This window comes from Scyliorhinus canicula, chromosome 10 (assembly GCF_902713615.1).
Source record: "Scyliorhinus canicula chromosome 10, sScyCan1.1, whole genome shotgun sequence".
Classification (NCBI taxonomy): Eukaryota; Metazoa; Chordata; class Chondrichthyes; order Carcharhiniformes; family Scyliorhinidae; genus Scyliorhinus; species Scyliorhinus canicula.
Window position 1 is genome coordinate 160,763,874 of NC_052155.1, and position 27,312 is coordinate 160,791,185.

The window sequence follows — 27,312 nt, forward strand, 5'->3', positions numbered from 1 at the left end:
GGGATCGGAGGCTCCCAGCTGCATGCCCTTTGGGCAGGGTGGTGCCCTGGCACTGCTGGTGCCACCTGTGTATCCTGGCAGTGCCAGTCTGCCACTCTGGCAGTGCTGCCATGTTGCATTTGGGCTGGGAGGGAGATCGGGGATTCTTTTTGGGGCCTCGGAGATTGGGACGGCATTTACAAACGAGGCTATGTGAGGCCGCGGCCAGGCGTTCCCCATTCAGGCCTTTTATTCAAAGTGAGTCGCGTTGAATAGCCATCCCTTTCTCGGCACTACGAATGCCGGAAACACGCTCGCTGCGGGACTTGGTTCCCTTTTGGGAAGATCGCGCCCAAGGTCCCCCAAGCGGAGATTCCCACCCTACACTTTTTGCTGTGGACAACTCTTTTGTTACTGAAAAATATGTGCAATTTCCTTGGACCTGATAAATATTACCTTTGCCAAACAGTTTTGGTAATGACAGCGCTGGTGGTTTGTATTCCAATTTTCCCTCACATGTTCCCTTGCCAGTGCAGGTGTGAGAAAATCCAATAATGAATAGAAGCCTATTTATAGTCAGTGCACTGATTGTAAAGGGGCCTTGCTACAAAATGGCATCCTTGTCTTGTTGGAGTGGCTCATTATTCTGATTAGTTCTTGTGACATTCATTCAGATTGTCAGCCCTACAGGCCGAACGACAGGCTGGATTTCCAGAGGATAATGTCAAGTACCTCAGCGAAACGTTGCCTTTTGCAGTAATCTGTGGTGGAACGAAAGAGGAAGACTGAAATTCAAGATTCTCTAAAAGGCCTGCCATGATGTTGCTCACCTGAGGAAAAGACATTTTTAAAGGTGGAGAATTGGGTAAGTTATTAAAGAGACTGCGTGGACAATACCTGGGGTGACTGAAATCAGACTTCCAAATAAAATAAAAGCATGGCCAGTTAATTTTGAACCATTGTGTAGATATGATGGAAAGAACATCAGGCAATAAAAAGATAAGAGAACCTTTAGAAAGTAGAAATGGCAGTTTGTTATAATGAGGCATGAATGGTTGAAGAATTTTTCCAGCTTCCCTTTATGTGTGATTTTAGTAGCGGCATGAAAGCTTTGGCTAAAGTTGAAGAAAAAAGAATGTCATAAGAACGTGTTCAGCATTCAAATGCAGTACAGCAAACAAGTAGTTTTCTGGTCTCACTAGGTTGAATGGGAACAATTGAGGCCAAAGGAATGAGGACTGGAAGTTCTCTTATTAGACTTAACAAATCATTTTTGCATTTCATCCACATATTAACATTTTGTATCAGCAAAAAGTGACCTTATTTGTAACATAAATATTAATATTGATGTATTCTTTTCCCCAGAGTAATAGTTTGCTTTATCAGCAGTCTTAAGATTGTTAAATTCCCATGAAATGTCAAGTAAGGGGAGTTCAGGATAAATTCAGTGGCCTTTCTTTGATCATGGTTATTTTGTGTTTCTTTCCAACTAACATTGGCACGAGGAACTGGTTGGTGATCCAATTGGCAAGCCAGTTTGAGTCACAATTTGATTGCACAACATGGGGGAAGCAGACAGCCCTAACAACACTCCAGAGTTGGCAAAATAATAACACAATAATCTTTATTATTGTCACAAGTAGGCTTACATTACTACTGCAATGAAGTTACTGTGAAAATCCTCTAGTCACCACACTCCGGCGCCTGTTCGGGTACACTGACGGAGAATTCAGAATGGCCAATTCACCTAATATGCACGTCTTCCGGGACTTGTGTGAGGAAACCAGGGCAGCCTGTTAACATGAAGTGTACCTGCTCAAGGTCAACTACCCCCGGCTCTCAGTGGAAAAGGGCCAGTGAGGGTGCCATTGTCATATACCATCTGTTGGAATAGGACCTTTATAGAGTCCATTGCTGAGTCTGTTCTGCCACTGGCAATTACAGTTCAGAGAGTTGACTTACCTTGTGGGACACTGAAAAGAGACTCTATGGGAACCATTGCTTTAAGTCATCCAGTAGGCCTTTGTGCATCTTAGACTGGCTATGGCAGAATCTGACAGTAAGCCTCAGAAAGAGCTGGAAAGTAATCAACTGAATGCTCCACAATAGAAACATCTTTTTAGGCATTCTTCAGAACTCGATAAAAAGTAGCACCAAGCAGATGAAACGTCAAATGCCACGGCTCCAGGGAATATACGCGTATCAGTGAATTAGTGGAAGCAGAACAAGGCATGACCTGTGCTGTGAATGAGCAACAGAACACCTGACATTCTAGAACAATCCTGCTTTTACTGACTGCAAATGTTGTGGCACAGAAGGACTATCATATGCACAAAATCTGAGACAGGCCAAATAAGCTGGCAGTGAATATGGTACTGCAAAGATTCAGTGAAGGATTGCATGTTGGTGAACATTACTTTTTGACCTGCCACATGCTCTGTGCCTGAGTTCAAAATCTTCAGATTGTGAACTCTCTCTTCCACCTTCACCCCCTTTTTATTTCTATATAATTATTTTCATTTCTTCCATTGATCTGTTTTCCCCTCACCATTGCCCCCCCCCCCCCCCCCGTGACCCCCTCCCCCACAACACTTGGGCCAACTGTTCCTTGTTGCTCTTTGACACACTGCTAACCTTTGTTCTGCCATTCACACATTCTAATCTCTTTATGTGCCACTATCAGCACCCTCCTAAGGCTTGATTATCCCCATTTGCATTCCTTTTGTCTTCTGTCCTCAGAATATTTGGCTATCTCCACCTATCGCTGGTCACCTATCCAGCCCCACCGCTCCCCGCCTCCCCACTACAGTATAAATCTGACCCTGTGGTATTATCATAACTATCAGCATTGCAAGGGTCAATGGAGTGTTGAGAGCAGCCACTAGAGGGAGCTACAGTTCCAACTGTATGAGGCAGTGATGCTGGACCTCAGGGGAGGAGTGTATACGGGAGTTAGCTAGTGAAGGTCAGAAGAGCAAATTATGTGAGAAGGTTAGATTATAGTTTGTATCATGACGTGGGGATGCCGGCGTTGGAAAGGGGTGAACACAGTAAGACGTCTTACAACACCAGGTTAAAGTCCAACAGGTTTGTTTCAAATCACTAGCTTTCGGAGCACTGCTCCTTCAGCTCCGAAAGCTAGTGATGTGAAACAAACCAGTTGGACTTTAACCTGGTGTTGTAAGACTTCTTCCTATAGTTTATATCAGAAGTGAGATTAGCAGTACATGAGTGTAGTTAGATGTTATTGATCAATTGTGCATTCTTATGGACTACGTGTCGAATCCCAGTTCAGTAGTCTAAATAAAATCATAGCTTTGTTTAAGTTAAAGCTATTTTGTGGTCTTTGTGAAACTTACGCCAACCATCCTGAAATAAGCAACACAAAGAACACCACAGATCCCTTTTCCAGTTCTCTGTAGCTTTGACAAAGTGTCATCCAGACTCAAAATATTAGCTCCCTTTTCTCTCCACAGACCTGCTGAGATTGTCCAGTATTTCCTGGTTTTGTATGAAAGATGCCTGTGTGGTGTCCTAAGTATGATTTTGGAACTTTTGTTGGCACTCGACCTGTACTTATTTTGTGGGATAAGGGCCAGCAATTGGACTAGCAACGTCCTGTATTATAGATCTTGGGAAAACAGATGGAGCGTGTACTATTCGTATAAAGCCTGGTGCTGACACAGGTCTCGCACAAAGATGAAAGACAGGTTCTGCTGCATGTGGCGTAGGGTATTGACATTGGACGGGTAATTCAGAGATCCAATGTAATGCTCTGGGGACCTGGGTTCGAATCCCACCATGGCAGATGGTGAAATTTGAATTTGCTAAAAATAAAATCTGGAATTTAAAGTATAACAATGACCACAAAACCATTGTCGATTGTTGTAAACATCCATCACGTTTGCCAATGTCCTTTCGGGAAGGAAATGTGTCGTCGTCACCTGGTCTGGCCTATATGTGACTCCAGATCCATAGCAATGTGGTTGACTCTTAAATGCCCGCAGGAATGGGCAATAAATGCTAACCCAGCCAGCGACACCCACATCCCATGAACGAATAAAACAAAAAAATGAATGGCAGTATTGCTGTTTGAGATTGAGTCAGCATGTTGTGTGGTGCTCTGTAAGCAAGGTGCACGGCATTTTCAAAATGTCTCAAGATAACCAACTAATGCCTCCCGCAATTAATTTCCAAGTTCACTAAAGCAATGGTAACAGCGTTCTGTATTTTAATCCCCCTATATCGTGATCAAAAACAATAGGAGACTATAATGATGTACTTTCACAGAGTTCATTGGTGAACACAGAAATAATTTATTCGTAAGAGAACAGCAGTCCCATGGCTGCATTATGCCCCCTACATGTCTCTCAAATGCCTAAGAGAGGATTCCACCCCCTGGGGTGATTACCCACTGAGTTCCAATTGGTAACCAAAGCCAGATAACCCTTTTCTATGGTTTTACCCTTAAAGGAAAAATCACGAGAAATCACCAGAGACTCCATGAAAAATAACCCTGCCGCATAATTTATAGAAACATAGGGCACAATAGGGTGGCACAGTGGTTAGCACTGCTGCCTCACAGCTCCAGGGATACGGGTGACTGTCTGTGTGGAGTTTGCACGTCCGCTTCATGTCGGCGTGGGTTTCCTCCGGGTTCTCCAGTTTCCTCCCACAATCCAAAGATAGAAGTCTTACAACACCCGGTTAAAGTCCAACAGGTTTGATTCAAACACGAGCTTTCGGAGCGCAGCTCCTTCCTCAGGTGAATGGCGAGGTATGTCCAAAGATGTGCAGGTTAGGTGGATTTGCCATGCTAAATTGCCCATTAGTGTCCAAAAGGTTAGGTGGAGTTACGGGGGTAGGGTGGAGGCGTGGGCTGAAGTAGGTGCTCGTCCCAAGGTGCGGTGCACACCCGATGGGCCAAATGGCCTCATTCTTGACTGTAAACTCCATGATTCTTTGATTCTATGATTCACCAGAAAAATGTCAAAGCCCTATTTTGGGGGCGTTTAGTAGGGTGTTTTGCAACAGCTGCAGTGCCAAGATTGACACCGCTATTCAAAGGCACTTTGTCATTTTTTGTGCTTTCAGAGCTTTATGAAAGCAATATTCAGTTAGACTGCTGAGAACTTCACAATTGGAATTTGTAGAGCTGCACGGTGTAATGACCAAAACTGAAAGTGTGTACAACAGCGAGTTGTTCATTTTTTTACATATGCTGGCTAATCTCCAGGCAAAAGAGAGCAGTGTGATTGTCAGCATTAAAGGCACCTTTGTTTTAAAGTTTATATCAGAACTTATCATCAAATACAGCAGGTATCCAGAAATGCATTTGTAGTTTTTCTCTGCCAACTTCAAGTCATCAGCGTGTACTTCAATAATTTAATGCTGAAGGCGTCAGGTTACTGAGCTGCAGGAAAGTGCTGTTCTTAAACATTCCCATTAACGTTTGATGCTGTAACAACTGACATGGCTGATGGTAATACATGGTACACCTTCCACAAATAGCAACATCTCTGAAATTATGTCATTGCATCAAATCTCTTACATGATTAATATTCTTTGGCAAGTCATATTTGATTGCAAAGATGGGGTAAATTCATCATGAGGTTTAATGTACAACTATGTAAACTTAAATTATATGAATAGCCAAAGTAACCGAATACTATAATAATGAAGGAAAGCGCAATTATCTTATAGAGAAATAACTGTTACACCAGAGTTGGCATCAGATCTTGGCTGATGCAAAAAATGGCACTCACCCAACTCTAAGGAGCACATGTTATTGATTACTTTCCAGGGAGCAACATTCCTGCAAACAATCATCCTGCAGCTGACTTCCTCAATGCTCAGTAACATTCTCATGAAGATTCACAGCTTGAATTGTATTGACACCTTGGAATGAGGTTTTATCAGCTCCCAGGTGGGGTGCTATGATGCAGGAGACGGTGATAAAATACCGGGTGCTACATGAGGAGGGATTCCTGATACAGTCCCATCTCTGGGCCATTTTCCTGGTGGCAAGAATGGCAGCTAGTACGGTCGCTCACTGAGAGGAGGCAGGCGGCCAATTTAAAGGACCAATTGACAGTGATTACCCTAGGCTTCTGACATTTTGCTTCTTCTTCTTCGGCTGCCCTTTGGGGCCAAGGATGACTTGCTTCCACTTTGGTTCGATGAGTTCGGAGATCCAATGCTTGATCTGCATGCTGCCGTTGGTGTGTCAGGTAGTGTTTGAAGGATTGGATAGATGAGCGGCAGGATTCTCCGTCAGCTGATGCCGGAATCGGGAAACGCGATTGGGTGGAAAATCGCATCTCAGCCGAAAAGCGAGGCACTGGGTGCATGATGGAATGCCATGCCCCGGGCACTGAGGCAAGTTGAAATGTTTGCAAACAGGTGTTTAATGTGAACATTTTCAACAGGTTTGTGCCCTCGCCCCTAATGCTGTCCTGTGCGCTGCACCCGTGCCAACCTCAACTGGTGTCTAACTTTACGGCCTTACGGGCCCTAATGCTACATCTAGGTGGATCCCCAGGTGGCACATTAGGGGCACAGGCTACTTGTTGTGGTTCCTGCCCTGTGACTGAGGTCCCCTTTGTTAGCCATCCTCTGGAGCGCCCAGGCCTGGATGGGTCCGGCGGTCTCTCAGGAGCCCCAGTGGTGTGGTGCCACCCTATTCTGCCTGTTGCCCATCGGATGCGCCAGGGACAGGAAGAGCGATTCCGAGACATTGTGGTGTTCTGCCACCTCCCCTGCAGGGGTCTCCGCCACAGGCCCCATCACCTCCTCCTCCCTCAGGGTGCCCGATAGCCTCCGGGCTACTCCTTGAGATGGGGGTGCATTTGGAGCAAGCCCCGGTGGCTCCCCCACCACCTGGCATTGCCAGTCCTGGAGTACCACTCTCATCTCGACCAGGGTCTCAATGCTTATGGCCATGGAGCACAGGGACTGTGCCACCTCCCTCTGGGACTGTGCCACGTCACTCACTGACTGTGTCAGGACCCTTTGTGACTGTCTCAGGTCTGCCAGCGCCCGGGTAATGCTGTTGACACTCACAGCCATGACCCGCTGTGACTGGGCCAAGCTCTGGAGTGCCGCTGCGATGTCCTGATGGCCCTGGTACATAGCTGCCTGTGACAGGGCAGCCCTGTCCTGTGCCTCAGCCACTGCCCACACAGAGCTCCCGAGTCATTGAATATCCTGAGCCATGGCTAATACCTTCGCTCCCAAGGGCTCTACCACAGATGCCACCTGTGAGGTATTGGCCTGGGTGGCGTGCATCATCAGCACCGCCTCTTGCCCTTGCAGGCAGTTGGACTCCTTCAACTGCACTTGTAGGCACTGGATGGTTGCTGACAACCCCTCATGTGGTCCCCGGCTCTGTGTCTGCATCTCCAGCATCGATGGGATTGCCGTTTCCAGAAGACCGAGACCCGTCTGGATGGCAGCTATTCCCTGGGGATAGGGCCTCCCTCCGACTGCCTGCCCCCTCGGGGGTTACTTCCTCCTCCTGATGTACTGCTGCATGTGTGTGTGTGGTGCGCCCAGATAGTGCCTCAGTGGCATCTTCACTGAAGTACCAACTGAGGTGAATGTCTCCGGAATGGTGGGGGGCGTGTTGGAGACAGCTGTGATAGAAAATCGGTGTCATCCCCAGACTGGTGCTCTAGGATGTCGCGGCATTTGCAGCTCGCGTCCGCTGGACGTATCCTGAACTTGTGGCGAGGGGCGGAGGACACCAGAAGGGCCCGCCTCGTCGCGAGGTGATCCTGCAAATCGCAAGATATGAACCAGGGAGAGTGGTGCAGCGACAACCATCTATCCCTCAATGTCAGCAAAACTAAAGAGCTGATCATTGACTTCAGGAAGCAAAGTACTGTACACACCCCTGAGAGCATCAACGGGGCCGAGGTGGAGATGGTTGGCAGCTTCAAATTCCTAGGGGTGCACATCACCAAAAATCTGTCCTGGTCCACCCACGTCGGCGCTGCCACCAAGAAAGCACAACAGAGCCTATATTTCCTCAGGAAAATAAGGAAATTCGGCATGTCCACATTAACCCTTACCAACTTTTACAGATGCACCATCAAAAGCATCCTATCTGGCTGCATCACAGCCTGGTATGGCAACTGCTCGGCCCAAGACTGCAAGAAACTTCAACAGCTGATTCTGTTGCTGTTTCGGGGGGGCTTGACATTCTCGAGCGTAATGTCCTAACTGTCCACAGTTAAAACATTTCTGTGACTTGGTCTGCTGTGGGCTGTTCCTTCCCTCATTTACACATGCGGGGTTTTGATGTGTTTTAACTGGATGCATGTTTGCACCTGCCTGCTCTTCCTCGGGATTTATAAATGCTGTTTTATTGTGGACGGATTGCTGCCAAGCACAGGACAATTTTTTCAAGACCCATTTTTCATTATGGGCCTCTTCTGAGGGGTCATAATTGCTGCAGACATTCTGTCCTGCATCTGTGGCGTAGGAGATGATGGTGCGGGTCCATTTAACCATATTATCTCGGGTTAAATGTGCGCGGTCTAAATCACCAAAAAGTCAGTGAAATGGATCCACAGCCTTCCGGCGAAAGCTGTGGGGTGCTCTGTCCTTTTCTGCCTACACTTATTTAGGCCTTCGACTGGGTCTCCTCCATTGTACCCTATTGCGTCTAAAATAGATGTATGCATTTCCTCTAATGTGCCTCCTCCAACGTTCTGTGGGTCGGGGAGGGCTGCAACTACTGATGAGTCTAAACTCAACACTGTGAGCTTCACTTGCTCTCGCTCATCCAGGCCGTACATGGTAGCCTGCTGTTTTTGCGAAAAATTGGTGGGGGTCTGCAGTGGGGAGGAACGGGGTGATTTTCTCACATGCGTCCCTTAGTTGTGTTACAGTTAAGGGGGTGGTGTAGGTGATGTCGGGTGCGCCTTCTGTGGTTGCCTTTCTTTGGGTGGTGACTGGGTTCATAGGTGCGGGTGCTATCTGATCTGTGGGGGGTTGGGGTGCTTTCCTTTTCTGTTGCGCTGCTGACGCACATGTTCCCTGAACATAGCGCTGCGCTGTCTCGCTTAATTCTTGCCAATCTGGGGCATTTTCCTCATCTAACTGTGTTCCAAATGTCTCCTGGAACCCATTCTGCACAGAAAGCAGAGATTGCAGCTGCGCAATCTGCTTTCTACACTTTGCGTGGTCCACTGTGCTCTGTCTTTGCTCAGTGGAGGCAGCATGGAGTGCTCTTAAAGCTGCCTTTAGGTCAGAGCATTGCCTTTGCAGTGCCTCTACCTGCTTCTCTGAATTTTCGCTTATCAGAACTGCTCGCTGCACATCCTGATAGGCTTTCTCATACTCGGTTTGGGAACTGCTCAGATGGGCTAGACAAGACTGATGTGCCCTCTTGGCATCATCCACCTCTCTATCCTTCTCTGCCAGCTTCCTTCTTAACTCTAGGTTTTCCTTTTTGATGTCCCTGACATCCACTTCCTTTTCACCCTATTCCTTTCCTCTAATTCTTTGTGGAGCGTCCGAACGACCCCCTCTGTGCCTCGAAATTGTGCCAAGCAGGACACAATTGCCATCGGCTTGCATGCTTTTCCTAAACTCTTCTTGTGAATTTGAGAAAGGTTCTCCCACCAAGTATGTCCTATACTCCCGGGACCTGTCTCCTCATTCACACAAAACTCACTCCAAAGGGGCCATCCTTTCCCTTTGAGATATTTCCTGAGTTCCAGCTCCCATACGGGACACTGACCTACTCTGCTACTGTTGGTCGCTGCGACCACGAACTGCTCTGGGTTCATAAGGCGTTCCATTGCCTGCATGGCCATTTCCTCTGTCTCTCTTTAATTTGGAACAAGGGATGATAAGGTAATGCTTTTAAAATATGGGTACGGCTTTCGCTATGTTCCGATTATAAAACTCCCGACAGTTTGACGCAACAAAATCTCTCGGTTTAACCTTACAACCCTGTTAGTTACGCATGCAAAAACACAAAAAGATGGGTTGCAAGTAGCAGGTTCTCCAATTAAATATGAAGTAAGGTTCGTTCGCGCCCATTAAAATGAAAGATTCAGAGAGTTTGTTCAATATTTTTCTGGAATTTTGACACCGAGACACATATACTGTCGCTGAGCAATTGAAATAACACAGTGCTATATTTAATGTGGAAATCCTTTGTTACAGAGGCCTGTGTTTTACTTGTGGTATGTTAATCATTGGATTACGTGTGAAAACATTTCAGGATCAATTTGGAAGAAATTGCTGAAAGTGACTCTCACAAAAGGAATTGGAGTTCTTTAACAAATAGGTCAGCACGCCAACTGTGTTAGGTGCTTCTTACGATTTCCGACCAGTATATGTGATCAAATGTAGGCCTGACAATGAATAATCCCACCTGCTTTTGTTTTAAGACACGGCTGCATACTCTTCGATCTCCATGGTGATAATCGTATTTGAGGCTTCAGCTATGGGCAGCATTGGTTTGAAAAGCAAGACACTGGCTGGCTTTCTTTCATTCCCTCACTATTCTGTGTGAAAGCCAGCCAAACCGATCATAAATCATGCAACATCTGTAATAGTTATAGTCTCACTGTAAATGCTCGACAGTTTAGGAACATTTGAATCATGCCCCTGACTGGAAATTACTGCCAAATGCACCACAGGAATATCAATATCTGTAATTCAGCTTTTAGCTTCAATGTTTTTCTGCAATTTCTGGCTCTCCCGCACTCATTTTTTCCCTAACTTGCTCCAGATACAGAAGCACATGGTCCTGAGTTTAGAGTGAAATTATGCGACTGGGCAATCTCGACTAACGATAATGGTTTTCTACCTCTCTTGGCAGGGTTTTCTGGCCCTTTCTATCGGCGGAATCTTCCCGTCCCGCTGAAGTCAACCCCTGCCGCGGGTGCCCGTGTGGCAGGAGGGACGAGTCATGCAAATTGCCATTGGCTTCGACGGGAACAGAAGGTCCTGCTGGCAGCCGATGGTGAGCTACCTCCCCCCTCATCCCCCCTTCCAGGGGCTGGTTTAGCTCACTGGGCTAAATCGCTGGCTTTTAAAGCAGACCAAGCAGGCCAGCAGCACGGTTCGATTCCCGTACCAGCCTCCCCGGACAGGCGCCGGAATGTGGCGACTAGGGGCTTTTCACAGTAACTTCACTGAAGCCTACTCGTGACAATAAGCGATTTTCATTTCATTTCTTTTTGGAGGGAGGGTGGGCATTGAAAATTACAGCCTTTGTCTTTTCGGTTGATGGAGCAGATATTCCCTCTCCAATTCAAGATGGAACACCGACAGAACACTAGCTGCTTCCAGCTGAGACCTCTATAGCTTCACATACCAATGTCAATTGAAACCAAAAAGAAAATGCTGGAAAGTCTCAGCAGGTCTGGCAGCATTTGTGGGAAGAGAAAAGAGCCAACGTTTTGAGTCCAGGTGTCCCTTTGTTAAACGGACACCCCACCCATCACCCAACCTCTACTTACCCCCCTCCACCTTAATTTCATGGGCATGGCCCCCACGCCCCCTTATCCTTGTCAGTGTCCATGGACACCCCCTTCCTTGTCTCTCTAACCCTCCAGCACTGCAACAACTCCACATTCTTCAACTTCCGGCATCTTGCACATTGCGAGTTTTAATTCCCCCTTCATTGGCGTCAGCTGTCTGGGGCCCCTAGCTCTGGAATCCACCCTCCAAACCTCCCTGCCTCTCCATCACCTTTTCCTATTTTAAGACATTCCCTCGAATCGCAACCTCTTTGCCCCGTCTGTATCCAAAATGCAGTATCCAAAACCTCTCCTGGCCCCTCCGTACGATAGAGCACAGTTGAAAATGCCGTTTTTTAGTTTAGATGCTATAGCGGAGCGTCGTCTACCTGTTGAGGAGAATGTGAGAGATTGTATGACCTACTGAACGGATGCAATTCAATTTTCTGCCCCCCCCCCCTCCACTGACAGGACTCTGACAGGACTGGAAAATCATGCCCAAAGAGTTGGATATCTTCTATCCAATGCTTCTACCTCAATCAACTCCTCTATAAGCAGATTCATGATCGTTTATTCGTTTATCTTAATATAAAAACAGAAGAGGTCGCAAATACTCAGGTCACAGCGTCTGCGGAGAGAGAAGTATTGGGCAGCACGGTAGCATGGTGGTTAGCATAAATGCTTTACAGCTCCAGGGTCCCAGGTTCGATTCCTGGTTGGGTCACTGTCTGTGCGGAGTCTGCACGTCCTCCCCGTGTGTGCGTGGGTTTCCTCCGGGTGCTCCGGTTTCCTCCCACAGTCCAAAGATGTGCGGGTTAGGTGGATTGGCCATGCTAAATTGCCCGTAGTGTCCTAAAAAGTAAGGTTAAGGGGGGGGGGTTGTTGGGTTACGGGTATAGGGTGGATACGTGGGTTTGAGTAGGGTGATAATTGCTCGGCACAACATCGAGGGCCGAAGGGCCTGTTCTGTGCTGTACTGTTCTATGTTCTATGTAGTGTCACACTAGCACTCAGGTCATCTGGACTCGAAACATTAGCTCTTTTCTCTCCCTACAGATGCTGCCAGACCTTGTCTTATGAGGAAAGGTTGGACAGGCTAGGCTGGTATCTGCTGGAGTTGAGAAGAGAGAGAAGTGACTTGATTGAAACATAAAGGACCCTGAAGGATCTTGACTGGTTGGATGTGGAGAGGGTGTTTCCTCTTGTGGGAGAATCTAGAATTAGGGGGTCACTTTTGAAAAATAAGAAGTGGCGTGATTCTCCCCCAAAATTTTGAAGTTAATTTGTGGCGGGTTATTCAGGGAGTTTCCCACCACTATTCAATGACAATTAGTCACTTTTTCAGGCCTGGGGAGTTTCTCACTGGTTTAGCCCACACTTCAAATTTTTTTAGCACTGGGGAGCTGAACTCATTGACTAGGCCACATTTTGAAAGGGTGCCCTGATCTCTAAATGAGATTGTGGGTCCCCCATACCCTCCACCCATGGGCAATGTCACCCCCCACACACATGGACACTATCTGGCACACCTCGGGCGAAATTCTCCGACCCCACGCAGGGTCGGAGAATCGCCTGGGGCTGCCGAAAATCCTGACCCCGCCGTGGTAGAATTTCTCCGCCACCCGGGAATTGGCAGGGGCGGGAATTGCGCCACGTCGGGCGGCGAGCCCCCTGCAGCGATTCTCCGGCCCGCGACGGGCCGAAGTCCCGCCGCTGGGAGGCCTCTCCCGCTTCCGAGGTTTGAACCACCTCTGGTGGCGGCGGGATCGGCGGTGCGAGCTGGGGGCACTCACCGGGGTCCGATCGCCCCGCACCCCCCCCCCGCCAGGACCCCGGGGGTGTCCCCACAGTGGCCAGGCCCGCGATTGGGGCCCACCGATCGGTGGGCGGGCCAGTGCCGTGGGGGGCACTCTTTCTCTTCCACCGCCGCCACGGCCTCCGCCACGGCGGAGGCAGAAGAGAATTCCCCAGCGCGCATGCGCGAACCGGCGAAGGCTTTTCTGCCAGCCCCGGCGCCGGGCGGCAGGCCTGAAAGGCCCGTGGTGCCGGTTTTCGCGCCAGTCGACGTGGTGCCAACTAGCCCCCAAAGGTGCAGAGAATTCCACACCTTTGGGGAGGCCCGACGCCAGAGGGTTGGCGCCACTCCCCTACGCCGGGACCCCCCGCCCTGCTGGATAGGGGAGAATGCCGCCCCTCAAGTGAGGACACCCCACTATGGGGTCCCTGGGGGCCCACATCTCCAGGCCACCCTCTTCAGGTCCCCCCAAGCCCCTTACAGCACCCCTTCCCTTCCAGGACCTAGAACCCCCACCCATCACCCAACCTCCCGGAGGCCCCTACTTACCTGCCCTGCACTCCCCCATCCCTCAAACACCCCCATCACCTTAATTTCATGGGCATGGCCTCCCACGATCCTGGCACTCAGGCACCTTTGCATTGCCACCCTGGCACCCAGGCAGTACCCCTGACAGCTTGGCAGTGCCATCTGGGCATCGTCCATGGGGAGGGTCAGGTAGCCACCCTGCACTTACCCTGACGATCCAGGGTTATCCGATGCCTCCCCGGGTGCTGTTCCGTCTGGCCCATGTTTGCATGGACTCATCGGCGCCCAGCTGCTGCCTTCCTGGGGAGGCCTAACAATCGAGGGAGGCCACTGGGTCCCACGCAGCTAGGTCGTAAGTAGGTTTATAACCTACTTTTGCGAGCGTCATTCAGTCCCGCCCATTTGGTTCCGACCTGACGTCTCGCCGGACTCTGGAGAATCTCGCGAGACGCAGTCTGTCGGGAGGCTCACTGCAAGCCTCTCCCAGCATTCTCTGGTCTTGTTGCGCTCAAGCAATAGTACAACGCAGCCGGAGAATTGTGCCCAAAGCGTCACCCGTTCAAAAAAGAGGTGAGGAGAATTATTTTCTTGCAGAGTATCGTAGATCTCTGGAACTCACTTCCTCAAAAGGCAGTGGAAGCAGATTCTTTGAATATTTTAAAGATAGAAGTGAATAGATTCTTGATCAGGAAGGGGTGAAAGATTATCGGGGTTAGGTGGGAATGTGATGTTGAGGTTACAATCAGATCAGCCATGATCTTATGGAATGGTGAAGCAGGCTCGAGGGGCCGAGTGGTCTACTCCTGCTCCTAATCCATACCTTCAGGGGCTGGTTTAGCAAAGTGGACTAAACAGCTGGCTTATAATGTAGAACAAGGCCAGCAGCGTGGGTTCAATTCCTGCACCTGCCTCCCTGAACAGGCGCCGGAATGTGGCGATTAGGGGCTTTTCACAGTAACTTCATTGAAGCCTACTTGTGACAATAAGCGATTATTATATTATATTCATATATTCACATATCGCTGTGGAGATCTCAGTAACTTCAAAGTAATCAAAGGTCTTGCTTTACATCAATAGATAAGCAGCAAAAACACAAACTTATTAGAATATTTGAGCAATGTTAGTGACCAATCAATCTAAAAGTTTCTGGAAATGTTTACATATCCACATTTAGTCCCCTTAACATTTGCTTCCAATTAGAATTGCTCAGAGTACTGTATTCTATAAAATTGCTCAGAGTACTGTATTCTATAGAGTTTCTCAGAGTCCTCTATTCTATAGAATTGCTCAGAGTACTGTATTCTATAAAATTGCTCAGAGTACTGTATTCTATAGAGTTACTCAGAGTACTGTATTCTATAGAGTTTCTCAGAGTACTCTATTCTATAGAATTGCTCAGAGTACTGTATTCTATAAAATTACTCAGAGTACTGCATCCTATAGAGTTGCTCAGAGTATTGTATTCTATAGAATTGCTCAGAGTACTGTATTCTATAAAATTGCTCAGAGTACTGTATTCAATAGTGTTGCTCAAAGTATTGTATTCTATAGAATTGCTCAGAGTACTGTATTCTATACAATTGCTCAGGATACTGTATTTTATATAATTGCTCAGAGTACTGTATTCTGTAGAATTGCTCAGATAACGGTATTCTATAGAATTGCTCAGATAACTATATTCTATAGAATTGCTCAGATAACTTTATTCTGTAGAATTGCTCAGATAACTTTATTCTGTAGAATTGCTCAGTGTACTGTATTCTGTAGAATTGCTCAGTTTACTGTATTCTATAGAATTTCTCAGAGTACTGTATTCTACAGAATTGTTCAAAGTACTGTATTTTATAGAGTTGCTCAGAGTACTGTATTCTGTAGAATTGCTCAGAGTATTGTATTCTGTAGAATTGCTCAGTGTATTGTATTCTATAGAATTGCTCAGAGTACTGTATTCTGTAGAATTGCTTAGAGTACTGTATTCTATAGAATTGCTCAGAGTACTGTATTCTATAGAGTTGCTCAGAGTACTGTATTCTGTAGAATTGCTCAGAGTACTGTATTCTTTAGAATTGTTCAGTGTACTGTATTCTATAGAATTTCGCAGAGTACCGTATTCTACAGAATTGCTCAAAGTACTGTATTCTATAGAGTTGCTCAGAGTACTGTATTCTATAGAATTGCTCAGAGTACTGTATTCTATAGAATTGCTCAGAGTACTGTATTCTATAGAGTTACTCAGAGTACTGCATTCTATAGAATTGCTCAGAGTACTGTATTCTATACAATTGCTCAGAGTACTGGATTCTATAGAATTGCTCAGAGTACTGGATTCTATAGAATTGCTCAGAGTACTGTATTCTATACAATTGCTCAGGGTACTGGATTCTATAGAATTGCTCAAAGTACTGTATTCTATAGAGTTGCTCAGAGTACTGTATTCTATAGAATTGCTCAGAGTACTGTATTCTATACAATTGCTCAGATTACTGTATTCTATAGAATTGCTCAGAGTACTGTATTCTGTAGAATTGCTCAGAGTACTGTATTCTGTAGAATTGCTCAGAGTACTGTATTCTATAGAATTGCTCAGTGTACTGCATTCTATAGAATTGCTCAGATAACTGTATTCTATAGAATTTCTCAGAGTACTGTATTCTACAGAATTGCTCAAAGTACTGTATTCTATAGAGTTGCTCAGAGTACTGTATTCTATAGAATTGCTCAGAGTATTGTATTCTGTAGAATTGCTCAGTGTATTGTATTCTATAGAATTGCTCAGAGTACTGTATTCTGTAGAATTGCTCAGAGTACTGTATTCTATAGAATTGCTCAGAGTACTGTATTTTATAGAGTTGCTCAGAGTACTGTATTCTGTAGAATTGATCAGATAACTGTATTCTATAGAATTGCTCAGATAACTATATTCTATAGAATTGCTCAGATAACTGTATTCTGTAGAATTGCTCAGATAACTGTATTCTGTAGAATTGCTCAGAGTACTGTATTCTGTAGAATTGCTCAGTTTACTGTATTCTATAGAGAGAAAAACATTTAATCTGTTTTCTGCATTCCAACATAAACTGAGAGATTAGACCAAGGAGAGTTGGATTTTGAGGTTTCTCCTGGAGAGGAATGGTGTATGAAGGTGAAAAAGTGGAAATCGGCACATGTGCAGAACAGCTGCTTCCAGGGTGAAAGTTTACAGCCTAAGGAGGTCCCATTGCTATGATTATCACATTTACAGCCATTCCGTAAAATCCAGAAAGACTTGAATCAGACAATCTTACTCTTATTCTATGTCACCATTCAGAAGGAATTCATGATGGTATCTTTGATGTTGTCTCTCAGGCAAGCAAGAAACAATCAGTCAGGAAAGAAGCAGAGAGCTATTTTCTAATTGAATTGTACAAATTAACATGGAAAGGGACCATTCAGCTTATTTTGCCAGCACCAGTGCACCAATTATTCTAATACCTCTTTCCTCCTCCTCCCCTTTTATTTTTGTTGTCTTCCTGTTCAAATAAAGACTTATTTCCTTTTCAATTTGCGGTGTCTGCCTCAACAGTCTTGTGTCGCAAAGTATTCTACATCCAAGTAATCCACAATCTACGTTCAAGTAATCCCTTGTGGGAAACTCCTAACATCTCCCCTTTTTTTCTGGTGCTAATCATGAGGTCTTGCTACTGATTTGCTGTTGAAAATCAATCTTTCATAGTGGGAAGAATGGGTTGAATCTTAACTCCCAAAAATGGAGGGGTTGGAATCAGGGGCGAAAGTCTCCAACCCCACGCAGGGTCGGAGAATCGGCCGGCGGCGGCGTTATTCCCGCCTCCGCCATGTTAAGAATTATCCCACCCGCCATAAAACGGCGTTGTTCAAATCCCGCCGCCCGCCTCTGAGAACAGCTGGCGCCGGCGGGATGTCATTTTATTTTTAGGGTGAATTATTCTCCGGCCCGGATGGGCCGAAGTCCCGCCGGCATGGCCACGGGTCACGCGGCGAAAATCAAAATAGGTTTATAACGGCGTCAACCATTGATGATGGTTGACACCGTTCAGTTACCTACATCGAGTGGGGGGGGGGTAGCGGCGTTGGAGGGGGGGTGGCGGCGTTGGAGGGGGGGTAGCGGCATTGGAGGGGGGGTAGCGGCGTTGGAGGGGGGGTAGCAGCGTTGGAGGGGGGTGGGTTGCGGCGTTGGAGGAGGGTGGGTTGCGGCGTTGGGGGGTGCGTTGCGGCATTGGGGGAGTTGCGGCGTTGGGGGGGTTGCGGCGTTGGGGGGGTTGCGGCATTGGGGGGGTGGGTTGCGGCATTGGGGGGGTTGCGACATTGGGGGGGGTTGCGGCGTTGGGGGGGTTGCAGCATTGGGGGGGGTTGTGGCGTTGGGGGGGTTGCGGCGTTGGAGGGGGGTGGGTTGCGGCGTTGGAGGGGGTTGCGGCGTTGGGGGGTTGCAGCATTGGGGGCGGGTTGTGGCATTGGGGGGGTTGCGGCGTTGGTGGGGGGTGGTTTGCGGCATTGGAGGGGGTTGCAGCGTTGGGGGGGTGAGTTGCGGCATTGGGGGGGTTGCGGCGTTGGGGGGGTTGCGGCGTTGGGGGGGTTGCAGCTTTGGGGGGGGTTGTGGCATTGGGGGGGTTGCGGCGTTGGAGGGAGGTGGGTTGCGGCGTTGGAGGGGGTGGCGGCGTTGGGGGGGTTGCAGCGTTGGGGGGGGTTGTGGCGTTGGGGGGCTTGCGGCGTTGGGGGGGTTGCAGCGTTGGGGGGGTGGGTTTGCGGCATTGGGGGGGTTGCGGCGTTGGGGGGGGTTGCGGCGTTGGGGGGGTTGCAGCATTGGGGGCGGGTTGTGGCGTTGGGGGGGTTGCGGCGTTGGAGGGGGTGGGTTGCGGCGTTGGAGGGGGGTGGGTTGCGGCATTGGGGGGGGGTTGCGGGGGGGGGTGCGGCTTTGGGGGGGTTGCGGCGTTGGGGGGGTTGCGGCGTTGGGGGGGGTTGCGGCATTGGGGGGGTTGCGGGGGGGTTGCGGCGTTGGGGGGGTTGCGGCATTGGGGGGTTGCGGCGTTGGGGGGGTTGCGGCATTGGGGGGGTTGCGGCGTTGGGGGGGTTGCGGCATTGGGGGGGGTTGCGGCGTTGGGGGGGGTTGCGGCGTTGGGGGGGTTGCGGCATTGGGCGGGTTGCAGCGTTGGGGGGGGTTGTGGCGTTGGGGGGTTGCGGCGTTGGGGGGGTTGCGGCATTGGGGGGGTTGCAGCGTTGGGGGGGGGTGGGTTGCGGCATTGGGGGGGTTGTGGCGTTGGGGGGTGTTGCGGCGTTGGGGGGTTTGCAGCGTTGGGGGGGTTGCGGTGTTGGGGGAGGTTGCAGCGTTGGGGGGTTGCGGCGTTGGGGGGATTACGATGTTGGGGGAGTGGGTTGCGGCGTTGGGGGGGGTTGCGGCGTTGGGCGGGTTGCAGCGTTGGGGGGGGGTTGTGGCGTTGGGGGGTTGCGGCGTTGGGGGGGTTGCGGCATTGGGGGGGTTGCAGCGTTGGGGGGGGTGGGTTGCGGCGTTGGGGGGGTTGCGGCGTTGGGCGGGTTGCAGCATTGGGGGGGTTGTGGCGTTGGGGGGTTGCGGCGTTGGGGGGGTTGCGGCATTGGGGGGGTTGCAGCGTTGGGGGGGTGGGTTGCGGCATTGGGGGGGTTGTGGCGTTGGGGGGTGTTGCGGCGTTGGGGGGTTTGCAGCGTTGGGGGGGTTGCGGTGTTGGGGGAGGTTGCAGCGTTGGGGGGTTGCGGCGTTGGGGGGATTGCGATGTTGGGGGAGTGGGTTGCGGCATTGTGGGGAGTGGGTTGCGGCATTGGGGGGGTGGGTTGTGGCACTGGGGGGTGTGGGTTGCGGCGTTGGGGGGTGGGTTGCGGCTTTGGGGGGTGGGTTGGGGGGGTACCAGCGTTTGGGGGGGTTGCGGCATTGGAGGGGTGGGTTGCGGCGTTGGGGGGGTGGGTTGCGGCATTGGGGGGTGGGTTGGGGGTGATTGATTACAACTGTGGCAGCGTATCCATATGCTTGAGGCATGCATGAAGGGTTCAAAAAAGGCAATAGGTCCATCAGCAAAGAAACCAATCCATTGAAAACAAAGATGTGGCGATGCTGGCGTTGGACTGAGATAGGCACAGTTAGAAGTCTTACAACACCAGGTTAAAGTCCAACAGGTTTATTTGGAATTGCTAGCTTTCGGAGTGTAGCTCCTTCATCAGGTCATATTTAGGTTTATTGAAAACGAAGGCGGGGAGATCATCACCAGCTACTCCAGGGATAACAGTCATCGAGGAAGCTCTGGACATAATTAAAAGCCTGTCTGTCCTGGCAGAGTTGGATATCGAACCCATAGTGGAGGAGCTTAATGAAGATATTGACTTGCTTGTCATGGGCAAATCTCCAGGTAATGATACAATATCGCCTGAACATATCAAACACAGGAAATCTGCAACGCCTGCATGAACTTATGACCCTGATGGAGGGAGCTGGCAGTGCACCAGGATGTGTGATGCAAAGACTGCGACCCTCTATAATAACAAGGGCAACGGTAGTAATTGCAACAATTACTGAGGCATCTCCCTGCTCAGCATCGTGGGAAAAATATTTGCCCAAGTAATCCGTGACAGTCTGCAGATCCTGTCCTGATGCATCTATCCCAAATCTCAGTGTGATTTCAGAATTGGGATACCTACAATGGACATGATCGTCTCGCTCCTGCAGCTACGACAAAAATACTGGGCAGAATTCTCTGGTCCACCAGCCGCTTTTTCCAGCACGCCTCTGCCGGCAGCAAGATTTTCCAATCCCACAGCAGGCCAGTGGTGTTTCCCATTGTGGCCACCTGACGCCGTCAGGATCCCAGCGGGCGTGGGTGCGTTGCCGGCAGACTGGAGGATCCCGCTTATGGAGAATTCCGCGTACACAAGAACGGATGGAAAGCTGTTCAGCCATGTTTGCCTGAGATCCAAGACAAAGAGATGCCAAGTCCTCTGAGAGTTGCTCTGCTGACAATGCTGCACCAGAATTCCATACTGAGAAACATCTTCAGCAGCAAGTGGACAGACAATCTCATGCCTGGAAAGAGTTTGGCTTGACCATCAGCAGCAGGAAGACATGGTCCAGGATGTTGCCATACTGCCATCAGGGAGGTGGTGGTGTATTGGCAATGAATCAGCAGTCCAGAGGTCCAGGCTAGTGCTCTGGGAACATGGATTCAAATCCCACCATAACAGCTAATGGGTGGAATTTTCATTGAATGAATAAAATTTGCAATTGGAAGCTAGTTTCAGTAAAACTATCAACGATTGTCATAAAAACACATCTTGTTCACAAATCCCTGTAAGGAAACTTGCCACCCTCACCTGTTCTGGCCTACATGTCACTCCAGACCCACAGCAATGTGAGTGACTCTTAACTGTCCTCTGATATTGTCTAAAAGGCCATTCAGTGCAAGGGCAATTAGGGATGGGAAACAAATATTGGCCTCACCAGCGATGTCCACATCCCATGGAAGAATAAAAATAATCAGCACTGACAATATGATGATGGGGGTTGTTGATAGTTTTACATATGCAGGCTCCAAAATCACCAGCAATCTGCCAGCTGATCCTCCAATCAATACTCGTGCTGTAAAAGCTGTCGCTGTTATGTCCAAGCTGAGCAAGACAATGTGGAACAGCAACAACCTGACTGAGAACGCCAAACAGTGAGTCTACCAAGCCCACATCTTCTAAAATAGTGAGACCTGGATATATGTTAGACAGGAGAAAAGGCTGAACAGTCTACACCTTTGCTGTCACAGATGCATCATTGGCATTTCTTGGCAGGACAAGATCATCAACTCCGAGATCCATTAGCATACACTCATTGCTCCACCTATTATGTCTATGCTGGTTCGGCCATGTTCATCATATGGACGACTGCTCTCTACCCGAAGCCTTGGGTGGGATTCTCTCAAAGAAGGTGTTTGGGGCCATTCCCGACTATGACACACACAAACTGATAGTGAGGTGGGACTGGAACTTGGTGCAAGAGCCAAGGTTCGACAGGTCACAGCCGCGCTTGCTGGTCCTATCAGAGGGGGCGAAGGCGTTGGCTGGGCTAATGGTGGAAATGGGAGGGGTGGATCCTTGGAGGTTCCTGCACCCAAGGGAACGAGAGTACTCGTTTTTCTCAGCGGTCCATAAGGTATACTCACGGATCAACTTTTTCGTGGTGGTGAAGGCTTTGCTGGCTGGGGTTAACAGGCCGGAATACTTGGCAACTGAGGTGTCAGATCATGCTCCACATTGGGTGGATATGGTGCTGGAGAAGGGAGTAGTGCAGAGGCCGGGGTGGAAATTAGATGTGGGACTTTTGGAGGACCAAGGGTTCTGTGACAAAATTGAAAAGGTAATTGAGCAATATGTAGGTTTCAACTGTACGGGTGAGGTGTCGAAGGCGGTCGTCTGGGAGGCTCTAAAGGCGGTGGTGAGGGGTGAGGTGATCTTGTTTAAGGCCAGGGTGGACAAAGAGGAGAGGTTGGAGCGGCAGAGGGTGATAGATGAGATGTTGGAGTTAGGAAAAAGATGGGGACTCAGCGAAGTTGGAAAAGAGGAAGGAACTCCAGGTGAGCTTTGACCGACTATCTACCAGGAAGGCGGTGTGCCAACTGAGACGAGCAAGGGGGGCAGTTTACGAACATGGAGATAAGGCAGGTCAGCTCCAGATGGGGGGCAGCAGTAAGGGAAATTGTTCAGGTGAGGGATAGGGCAGGGAAGTTGGTGGTGGCTCCGGATCTGATTAACAAGGTTTTTGAGGAATTTTACGAGAGGTTGTACAGGTCAGAGCCACCCGGGGGAGACCAGGAGATGCAGGAATTTCCAGATGGGTTGGAGTACCCGAGGTTAGGGGAGGGAGACAGGGCTACATTAGAAGGAGCGATAGTGGAGCAGGAGATAAAAGATGCGATTGGGAGGATGCAGTCGGAGAAGGTGGCAGGGCCGGATGGGTTTCCGGTGGAATATTATTTTAAAAATTCAAGGATACGTTGGCACCCCTGATGGTGGGGATGTTTGAAAAGGCGATAGGGAAGCGGGTGTTGCCACAAACTTTAGGGCAGGCATCGATTTCCCTTTTGCTAAAAAAAGACAAGCATCCGACGGAGTGTGGGTTGTATAGGCCCATATCACTTTTGAATGTGAACGCAAAAGTATTGGTGAAGGTACTGCCGGGTAGGCTGGAGGAGTGCCTCCTGAAGGTGATAGGTGAAGATCACACGGGGTTCGTGAGAGGGAGGTGTGGTAGTCACCACTGTCGTATTGTGTATACTGCATACAAAGGTATTACGGTAAGGCCCCTGTACTACAGGTACAGGGGTAGATCCCTGCCTGCTGGCTCCACCCAGTAGGCGGAGTATGAATGTGTGGGCTCTCCGAGCTGCAGCCATTTCGGCAGCAGCTGCGGGAGGCTACACATCTCTGTGTAATAAAGCCTCGATTACTCTCTACTCTTGTCTCATCGTAATTGATAGTGCATCAATTTATTACACAGAGATTTTAAAACGATGGATCTCCGCATCAAGCCTGATCGCCTGCAGCTGCACCCTCAAGCAGACAACGCCAAGTCGGCCTTCGCACATTGGCTAGCTTGCTTCAAGGCATGCATCGGATCTGCGACAGAACCACCCTCAGAGGCACAGAAGCTCCAGATCCTTTACACGCGGCTGAGCTCGGATATTTTTCCCCTCATCCGGAACGCGCCGACCTATGCTGAGGCCATAGCGCTACTGAAGGAGAATTACTCTCAGCAGACCATCAAAATCTACGCCAGGCACCTCCCCTCCACGGGGCATCAACTCCCCCGTGAGTCTGTGGAAGATTTCTGGCGTGCCCTGGAACCCCTAGTGAGAGACTGCGATTGCCACGCCGTTTCGGCCGCTAAACATTCTGACCTACTACTTAGAGATGCGTTTGTTACAGGCATAGCTCATCGCTCATCGGCCTACATCCGCCAGTGACTCACGCAATATACAGGCATATGCCCCCGACCGCACAGTGAAGGTCGACGGGCACAAGATCCCCTGCCTTCTGGACTCCAGGAGCACTGAGAGCTTCATCCTCCCCGATACGGTAAGGCGTTGCTCCCTCACGGTACACCCCACCAACCAGAGAATCTCCCTGGCCTCTGGATCCCACTCCGTGGCGATCCGGGGGTACTGCACCACCACCCTAACCATCTACGGCCTAGAGTTCAGCGGCTTCCGGCCCTATAAGAACATAAGAACTAGGAGCAGGAGTAGGCCATCTGGCCCCTCGAGCCTGCTCCGCCATTCAATTAGATCATGGCTGATCTTTTGTGGACTCAGCTCCACTTTCCGGCCCGAACACCATAACCCTTAATCCCTTTATTCTTCAAAAAACTATCTATCTTTACCTTAAAAACATGTAATGAAGGAGCCTCAACTGCTTCACTGGGCAAGGAATTCCATAGATTCACAACCCTTTGGGTGAAGAATTTCCTCCTAAACTCAGTTCTAAATCTACTTCCCCTTATTTTGAGGCTATGCCCCCTAGTTCTGCTGTCACCCGCCAGTGGAAACAACCTGCCCGCATCTATCCTATCTATTCCCTTCATAATTTTAAATGTTTCTATAAGCTCCCCCCTCATCCTTCTAAATTCCAACGAGTACAGTCCCAGTCTACTCAACCTCTCCTCATAATCCAACAACTTCAGCTCTGGGATTAACCTAGTGAATCTCCTCTGCACACCCTCCAGCGCCAGTACGTCCTTTCTCAAGTAAGGAGACCAAAACTGAACACAATACTCCAGGTGTGGCCGCACTAACACCTTATACAATTGCAACATAACCTCCCTAGTCTTAAACTCCATCCCTCTAGCAATGAAGGACAAAATTCCATTTGCCTTCATAAGCACCTGTTGCACTTGTAAACCAACCTTCTGTGACTCATGCACTAGCACACCCAAGTCTCTCTGCACAGCGGCATGCTTTAATATTTTATCGTTTAAATAATAATCCCGTTTGCTGTTAATGCTACCAAAATGGATAACCTCACATTTGTCAACATTGTATTCCATCTGCCAGACCCGAGCCCATTCACTTAACCTATCCAAATCCCTCTGCAGACTTCCAGTATCCTCTGCACTTTTCGCTTTACCACTCATCTTAGTATGTCCTCCCCAACCTCTGCACTGCCTTGCCCCTACCGCCCCTTACAGTTTGCGGCCTCACAACCCTTAAGGTCGACCCTCCTTCCCTGTTTGCGAACCTCACCCCGGATTGCAAACCAATCGCCACCAAGAGCAGACGGTACATGCCCAGGACAGGACCTTCATCAGGTCTGAGGTCCAGCGGCTGCTGCGGGAAGGTATTATCGAGGCCAGCAACAGGCCCTGGAGAGCCCAAGTGGTAGTGGTGAAAACTGAGAGAATAACAGGATGGTCGTTGACTGCAGTCGGACCATCAATCGGTACATGCAGCTCGACGCGTACCCCCTCCCTTGCATATCTGATGTGGTCAATCAGATTGCACAGTACCGGGTCTTCTCGACAGTGGACCTGAAATCTGCCTACCACCAGCTCCCCATTTGCAAGGCTGACCGCCAGTACACCGCGCTTGAGGCGGACGGCCGCCTTTACCACTTCCTTAGGGTTCCCTTCAGCATCACTAATGGGGTATCGGTCTTCCAATAGGAGATGGACCGAATGGATGACAGTACAGACTGCGGGCAACTTTCCCGTACCTGGATAATGTCACCATCTGCGGCCACGACGAGCAGGACCACGACGCTAACCTTTCCAAATTCCTCCACACCGCCAAACTCCTCAACCTAACCCACAACAAGGAGAAGTGTGTGTTCAGCACGGACCGATTAGCCATCCTTGGCTATGTGGTTCAGAACGGAGCTCTAGGGCCCGACCCCTCCACCAACCGCAACACGTACTTTCTCAATGTGGTCGACGAGTACTCAAGATTCCCCTTCACCATCCCATGCCCTGACATGACGTCTGCCACCGTCATCAAAGCCCTCAACACCATCTTCGCTCTGCTCTGTTTCCCTGCCTACGTCCACAGCGACCGGGGATCCTCATTTATGAGCGATGAGCTGCGCCAGTAACTGCTCAACTGGGGCATCGCCTCGAGCAGGATATCCAGCTACAACCCCTGGGGAAACAGGCAGGTAGAGCGGGAGAATGGAACGGTCTGGAGGGCCGTCCAGCTGGTCCTACGGTCCAGAAATGTCCTCCCACTGGCAGGAGGTTCTCCCCGATGCCCTTCACTCCATTTGGTCGCTCCTGTGCACTGCGACTAATGAAACCCCCCATGAACGTCCCTTTGCCTTCCCTAGGAAGTCCATCTCCAGGGTTTCACTCCCAACATGGCTGGCAGCTCCAGGACCCATTCTCCTCTGCAAGCACGTGCGGCTCCACAAGGCGGACCCGTTGGTTGAGAGGGTACAGCTACTAAATGCAAACCCGCAGTATGCCTACGTAGCGTACCCTGACGGCCGCCAAGACACAGTCTCCCTCAGGGACCTGGCCCCAGCTAGGTCCCCACACAAACCCCCCCCCCCGCCCCGGTGCCACCCTCCCTTCCCCCGGCGCACCCCACCACAGCCTCCGCTCCAGGACGATCCGCCTTCCCCTTGGTCCCACCTGTGGATGAAGATGAGGTCGACACGCTCCCGGAGTCACCGACGACCGAACCACTGCCTGAATCGCCACCACAACTGCGGCGCTCGCAACGCCGGATCAAGGCGCCTGATCGTCTAAATTTGTAACCTCTTTCTTAAATTTTAAACAACCTGTATATAAATAGTTTCCACCACCCCCGCTGGACTCTTTATTAACAGGGGGTGAATGTGGTAGTTACCACTGTTGTATTGTGTATACTGCATACAAGGGTACTACAGGTACGGGGGTAGCTCCCTGCCTGCTGGCTCCACCCAGTAAGTAGAGTATAAATGTGTGGGCTTTCCGAGCTGCAGCCATTTCGGCAGAAGCTGCGGGAGGCTCCACATCTCTGCGTAATAAAGCCTCGATTACTCTCTACTCTTGTCTCATCGTAATTGATAGTACATCAGGAGGCAGCTCTTTTCAAATATTAGGAGGGTATTGAACGCTGTTATGGCACCGACGGAGGGGATAGAAACAGAGGTGGTTGATGCATTGGATACTGAGAAGGCGTTTGACCGGGTAGAATGGGGGTACTTGATGGCAGTTCTGGAGCGGTTTGGGATTGGACCAAGACTTGTGAACTGGGTAAAGCTACTATACAAGGAGCCGAGGGCGAGTGTCCGCACAAGCAACATCAGCTCGAGATACTTTTCTCTCCACAGTGTGTGGTAAACCACTGTTACACCTGTATCGGGTGATGTAAGGTAGGACCTGTACTACAGGTTCGCCAGTAGCCCTTGCCTGCTGGCTCCACCCAGTAGGAGGAGCATGTCCTCTATTCAGCAGCCATTTCGCCCGCTGCTGTGGGAGGCCACACATCTTACTGCAATAAAGCCACAGTTGTATCCAACCTTAGTCTTCGTATA

General features: G+C 49.6%; 1 long non-coding RNA gene across 1 annotated transcript in view; it reads left to right on the top strand.

The window, feature by feature from the left end:
- The window catches only part of LOC119972118, an 89,071-nt gene that overhangs the window by 13,423 nt on the left and 48,336 nt on the right, over positions 1-27,312 (top strand). Inside the window, exon 2 of the long non-coding RNA XR_005462006.1 lies at positions 654-844. This is a non-coding gene — a long non-coding RNA (uncharacterized LOC119972118). The remainder of the gene's footprint in view (positions 1-653; positions 845-27,312) is intronic.